We start from the raw sequence: 7162 nt of genomic DNA, 5'->3' as shown, positions 1-7162 counted from the left end.
GGGCAACTAGAGCACACACTGATGAAGCTTTGCTGTCCCTCAGAGAGGTAGGCAAGCATGCAGCAGAAGCAGAGAAATGGCTGTTCAGGGGGGTCCCTTTAAGTACGTCTCAGCCTTAGGCAAATAGCATTCAGAAGCAACTGCTGACCTAATGCCATGCCTGAACTGATTCCGGGTAGACTTATATGTGAGAGAGTGTCCAATAAATGTGGACACTACCTTTCAAAAAAGCAGATTGCTTTTTCATTGAGCTTTTGCTATGTAGATGCTCTCTTTCAAAAAAAGTTTTTCCGAAAGAAGCTTGCAGTCTAGACGTAGCCTTAGTGAACTAAAATAGAGAGGGAATTGCTTGATCAATTTATATAGCAGCATAATATTTTCAGAATTATATCTGGTTTGCTTGGTGATCAAATTTTTTTTTCTTCTGAGCAATCCACGATGATGCCTAGGTCTTTTTAAAGAGGTTAGTCCACATAGAACTCCTCAGTACCATGTTATCAAGTTGTATAGCTTTGTCAAGTCCTACTCAAGTCCCCTGCAATCCTCTGCAGACTTGACTAATCGCAATAATTTTATCACCTCTTTGCTTGGTACCAGCATGTGAACAAAGACATTGTCGGGGACTCGAACCCGGACGGCCTCTGTTCGTTGTCTGACCGCAAAGAGACAGGCAACACCAGCAAGATCCAATCACAAGCTCTTTATTGAATGGTGCACACAACAATAGAGAGCGGCCCGTCTCCAAAGTGAACCAGCCCCGATTTCATTTACAGGTAGGCTTATATAGACAGTTCCGTCGCGTCATAGACTATTCGCCCAAGCAACCAACCCCCCTTTATTAGTTAGAAACCTCTAATACCCATGCATACCTGGCCAACTATACATCATGGCCTTAAGCAATTCATAATGCATCAGCAATTTCTTATCAGCCCAAAAGACAGGTACTGGGCAATAAGGAGACAGTTCGTTATGGCCAAAGGAGAACAGAAACAGGGAGTTTGGAACAAATGGGGAGAGCAGAAACAGGGAGGCTCCTTATCAGTTCTCAAAACAAACTGTTCCTCATCACAGCAGGTACAAAAATGCAGCTTCTTGCTTATCTCATTTTGCAACTTGAGCAAGCGTGTAGGGTGCGTCCTTGCTTGAACCTATCTCCAGTTCTGTCCAGGGACTACCCAGAAACCTTTGTTACATTTGCTTTAGCATAACTGCACTAGGCCTATTTTTTTTAGGGCCTAACAGTCCCCCCTTTGTCCCTAGAGTACCATGAAGGGACTCTTGGGACACAATGTAACAACTTACTACTTGGTGGAACACACTTTAGTGCCTATCCAACATCCACGACGAATTAGGACATAGAGAACTACCAAACTACAAATAACAATGACAGCGCTACGAAGTAAGTTATGGAGCCAACCACCGACATTTGGAAACCAGCTAAACAGGTCGCTCCACCAAGAATCCCCTTTCTTTCCTCCATGATCTTTTGCTACCTGCATAAGATGATCCGCTCTTTCCCAAGTGGCGTTATAAACGTCGGGAATATACACACAACACTCTTGTCCTATCAAGGCGCATGTTCCTCCTTGAGAGGCTAGTAGAATGTCTAGTGCTAAGCGATTCTGGAGAACTATCTGCCGGATCTTTTTCTGCTCGGTAGCCAGATCAGTTAAAGCATCAGCAGTGGTATTAGCCATTATTTCCAAGATTTCTTGAAGCCTCATTACTCCTTCTCCTATTCGATAAAAGGCCCCTCCACAAGCATTGGGAAATGCCGCACAAACACCTGCCCAGTCATTCACAGCTCGCCAAGTAAGAGGGCGAGATTCTTTAGCATCTGTCTCAGCGTCCCTCATATTCCTAATCTTTCCAGTGGGGAGATGAGGGCCGTAAAGAACAGGTGGCTTCAATTAGGCCAAGTAGCAGAATCCACTCCATGAAGGAGGAAGGGTCAAATATGCTTTGTTACCGCACACTGAGTACACTCTAAATAAGGGTTGGTTCTACAGACTCCATCCTACCGGTCCGATGGGTAGGGTTGGACCATTCGGATAAGAGCATAAACAGAGAGACTTGTTGCTAGGTCCAGGAGAGCGCTGAGTACAATTTAGAGAGGAGCAGTTATAATGGGTGTGTGTGAAGGAAGGTACGCAGGACGATATATTTACTTTCATCCACCTAGGGATCAGAAAGTCAGCTGTACCATTGATAATTTGGTATTTATCCTCAGAGTATAAGCAGACCCGACATGGGAAATGTCAAGTGCACTGACTGATTCCAACAAGCATACCAGAATCAGTAGATGACCTTTTTAATAGGCACCAATGTCCGGGTTTTTCCATACATTCAGGAATCCTCTATTTTTAATCTCAGTCTTTTCCTAAGTAATGTTTAGATTTCCTGAGGAATCCTTCTAAGATGGGGTCCATGTCATGTTTATTGCACAAAGGGAAATGAGAACTATAAGCAACCCTCTTTGACTATCCACTGGGACTAGGGAACACACCCAACATGATGTATTATGTAATTCTGGCATTCGAGCTTTCAGCTCATATGCAAGATGAACAAAGGTGTTAGAGCTGTTAGTTTCTACAGCCTTTACATCTTATACCACCAAAAGAGAAAGATAACAAATAATAAAAGTAAAAACATAAGAACCCAGGCCAGAAAACGAGGCCTTCCTTCCGGGAAAGGACACCACCAGTCTAAGGTTTCCTCAGTCGAAGTTGAAGCTTCAGGTCGCCCAAAGGGGTAGTAGTCTATTTGCCCTGGGCACAGATGTCGTCTGCTTCTGGTTCACCTGGTTCGCGGTGGGGTGAACGTGCGTGGCTCCCTTGAAGTCTGACGTCGTCTGTTTCTGGGCCTGGATTGCCGGTACCAGGCCTGCGCTGATCCCCGTCTACTTCTGGACCTGGGTTTCTGGTACCAGGTCTGCAGTGCTCTTTGTTGGGGCTAACTTGTGTAGGCACTGGAACTGGTTAGCGGTGGGAGGCGTGAATCCAGGCGGACAATTCCTCACACTTTACAGCAGTATGGGTGGTCAGAAGGACTTGGTAGGGACCCTTTCACCTGGGTTCCAGGGCAGTCTTCCACTGGTGAACCTTCACGCAAACCTAATCTTCTGGTTGTAGTTTATGGCACGGCACAGTCAGGACCTCTTGGAAGGCGTCCTTAACCTGAGAATGATAAGACTGTACACACCTCATAAGTTCCTGACAATACTTGACTATGCTTTCTTTAATAAGTGTTGCATCAGCCAGGTCAATTTTTTGGCTGCTTAACAATTTCATAGGTCGGCCACATGCAATTTCATGTGGACTGAGTCCAGTTTTCCGATTAGGAGTCACTTTCATGCTCATTAGGGCAATCGGGAGTGCTTCTACCCATGTTAAGCCAGAGTTCTTACATATTTTTGCAAGTTTGTTCTTTAAAATTCTGTTTAATTTCTTTCCTGCTCCTGCGCTCTCCAGGTGTCGTGCGCAGTGCAGTGCTTGTCTGGTAGAGTGGTACTTTGCCAGTTTTTGTTAAACAATTTGTCCAGTAAAGTGGGTACCTTTATCACTGGAAATCACAAAATGTATTCCCCATGATGGGATGTAATGATTTAGAAGTTTCTTTGCCACTGTGATGGCATCAGCTTTCCTGCAGGGAATAAGCTTTTACCTATCTTAAAAACAAGCAAGCAATAACCAACACATATTCAAAAGATTGACATTTAGGCAATTGAATAAAGTCCATTTGTAAATTCAGCCATGGTCCCAAAGGCGGAGGTCTGGTTGCCGGAACTGTCTTTACAGGTTTACCCACATTGTGGGCTTGGCAGACAGGGCAAGCTAAGCCATAATCTTTGGCTGCCTGGGAGAATTTGGGAGCAAACCAATTTTGTTTTACCTTTGCCAACGTGCAACAATCCATGGAGCACAGAGGCAAGGTGAAGTAGCAAGACCACTGGGGCAACAATGTGGCCATCAGAGCTGCACCAGTAGTGGTCTGGGTGCAAGGTGCACCCTGCCAGTCTCCACTCCTGCTTTCCCGATTCTGGGGCTTGGTCTTGCAGGAGGGCCAGTTCCGAAAGAGATGGCAAAGGAGCTGGTGATCATAGGAGAGAAGGGAAAAAAAAACAGCAGGTAGAGGAGCAGATTCCTCTACATTCCAGACAGTACAAACTGCATAGTCTGATACTAAAACTCCACTAGAATTAGAAAAGCAAAATCCATCTATGTAAAGCACAAAGTTAAAATTATTTAAGGGATTTAAATTATTCTTTCATTAAAACAACAATATTGTACACACAACAATGTTTGAAATACATATATCACAATTAGGACACACAAGACAAATTTGGATAGAACACAGAACACAAACTTATTATGTCATGACACAGAACCATGTTTTTTTTCTTCAGTTACTTTTCAGCTAATATTAGTGCTTTTTGATAATCTGAAAGACAAAGAAAACATTTCTACCCACACTGGGGTTGTGCATTATATTTTAGAATACTTTTTCTTTACCAATGTTTTTTGCTAATTTTTGATTAGCCTGCTGTTACCTAATGGTATGCTTTTGTTTTGCACAGTAGCTTCAGAGGGTTTGAGTAAATTACTTCATTGTTCAATTATTAAGTTAAAGATGACATGCCTTAGATTCCTTCTTGTACTGCAGACCAGGCTCTTTTTTTTTCTTTAATGTGTGAAGCTTCAAATAATTTACTGCCACAGAAACTTTTTCTTAGAACAAGACCCTTGCTAGTTAATATTTCAGCAAGCAAAAAGGTTTTCTTTTCTTGAAAAGAATCATATACAATGTTACAGGCTTACTTATGGGGGACAGTGCCCCCCCTTTCCAGAACAGAAAGGCAGTTTGAAGACACACACAACCTTGGATCTGAAAGCAAGCCAAAAGTGCTATCAACTCAGCTTTGAACAGAAAAACAGTGAAGTTTCTGGGCTTGGATTTCTTTAAAACAATAATTAGTTTTCTTGGAAGACACATTTAACCTTTAGGGTGCAGGTTTTACAAATTTACAATGTATAGATTTTATTCTTTTATGCAGTTAACCAATTAAGTTTCAGTAGAATTCCTTATTTCTCTTTAATAAGTTTAACAAAGTGTCTGTAGCCAAATGTTTAAACTTTATTGTTTCTTTGCCAAGATAATTAAAAGAGGCTGCAAGAAACAAGGAGTCATTTTTAAAGCAGGTTTCCCTTCATATATAACAACAACCGCTTAATTCCTTCTTTCTCTCTCTCTCTTCTCTTTCTCATTGTACACCCGCGTCACAATGCTAACCACTTCAGGTAAACTTTTCCCTTGCATCCCGTCCGAATTTGGATCTCAGGTAGGCTCAGCGGTGGGCATACCTCTCCAAGCTTGATTCTGGTGATATGCTACAGCCTTTTCTTTAACCTTTTGATGCTCATTTTCCGTGAGGAGGGTATTTAACAATTGAATCACATCAGCCCAGGTTGGCAGATGGATAGAGAAAATGGTACGGAATATTCTTTTTACCACCTCCGGGGCATAGGGTGGGGGAAGTTTAACAAACTCCTTCTACACAAATGACCTGCAAGGCAATCTCTCTTTCTCTCTCTCTCCTATTTTTCTACACACACAGCCTGCAGAACCTTTTCAAACTCCTTTGGTTTGTAATTATACCATACAAATAAATATTCCATTTGTCCGGGTCTAAGATTTACCAGTATGTCCCTCAGGGCATTCATTCTTTCTACGGAAAACGTCCCGCAGTCTGGCCAATCATTATCCGGGGACAAATTAGCAGTGAGTGAAGGCCATTGTGTTTGACACAAATCCTTCATTTTAGATTTTGCTTGACCGGCCGTTCCAGAAATGTTCTTCCAATCCCTTAGGATCAGGGTCAACGGGGCGTCCCCCGGGCACTTACTGCCGCCCTGTCCCATCTTTACCAGCCAAAGGATCCTTAACTCAATTTCTCAATACCGAGCGCTCGCTTACCTCTCCAGGGACTTTAACCCCGAACACTCCAGGGACTTTAACCCCGAACACTTCAGGGACTTTAACCCCGAATACTTCAGGGACTTTAACCCCGAATACTTCAGGGACTTTAACCCCGAGGTCCTGGATCCTACACAACGGGTAGGTGATGTTGCTGGATTTCTGCGGGCCTCAGCTGGTTCACAGGACACGCCTTATCGCCGGAGCAGGGATCAGGCCACCTGGCAAGGCTCCTCAAAACCGGAGGATGCGCGCTGCGTTGCTTCGGAGTCCGATCCTCTGCACCGGAGAGTCAGACGGGTCCCATCTGGGGTGCCAAATTTGTCGGGGACTCGAACCCGGACGGCCTCTGTTCGTTGTCTGACCGCAAAGAGACAGGCAACACCAGCAAGATCCAATCACAAGCTCTTTATTGAATGGTGCACACAACAATAGAGAGCGGCCCGTCTCCAAAGTGAACCAGCCCCGATTTCATTTACAGGTAGGCTTATATAGACAGTTCCGTCGCGTCATAGACTATTCGCCCAAGCAACCAACCCCCCTTTATTAGTTAGAAACCTCTAATACCCATGCATACCTGGCCAACTATACATCATGGCCTTAAGCAATTCATAATGCATCAGCAATTTCTTATCAGCCCAAAAGACAGGTACTGGGCAATAAGGAGACAGTTCGTTATGGCCAAAGGAGAACAGAAACAGGGAGTTTGGAACAAATGGGGAGAGCAGAAACAGGGAGGCTCCTTATCAGTTCTCAAAACAAACTGTTCCTCATCACAGCAGGTACAAAAATGCAGCTTCTTGCTTATCTCATTTTGCAACTTGAGCAAGCGTGTAGGGTGCGTCCTTGCTTGAACCTATCTCCAGTTCTGTCCAGGGACTACCCAGAAACCTTTGTTACATTTGCTTTAGCATAACTGCACTAGGCCTATTTTTTTTAGGGCCTAACAACATCATTTAGGTTTATAAGATACAAACTGTTCTTCCGAGACCCATGCTGGTTGCTGCTTATTAAGCAATTGTCTGTCTTGTGCTTCTAGGTTAATTTTGATAATTTCTTCCATTGGTCTTACAAGTATTGATGTCTGTCTGAGTGATAATGTTGTACTCTTTTTTTCTTCTTTATTACACCGTATTTTCTCGCTCTCAGCTTCTTGTAATTAATTATACATACATTGGCACACATATAC

At 43.5% G+C, this 7162-nt stretch overlaps 1 long non-coding RNA gene across 1 annotated transcript; it reads right to left on the bottom strand.

Annotated features, from left to right (window-relative positions):
- Window positions 1-685: 685 nt before the first annotated feature.
- LOC142829653 (uncharacterized) lies at window positions 686-6915 on the bottom strand. The gene is made up of 2 exons (XR_012904307.1): window positions 5974-6915; window positions 686-4089 (listed from the first exon to the last, which is right to left on the bottom strand). It is a non-coding gene; the product is annotated as an uncharacterized LOC142829653 (long non-coding RNA).
- Between the last annotated feature and the right edge of the window lie 247 nt (window positions 6916-7162).

The sequence above is a fragment of the Pelodiscus sinensis genome, chromosome 5 (genome assembly GCF_049634645.1).
Source record: "Pelodiscus sinensis isolate JC-2024 chromosome 5, ASM4963464v1, whole genome shotgun sequence".
NCBI lineage: Eukaryota > Metazoa > Chordata > Testudines > Trionychidae > Pelodiscus > Pelodiscus sinensis.
The sequence above is the reverse complement of the archived record's forward strand: the minus strand, read 5'-3'. Positions and strand labels throughout refer to the sequence as shown.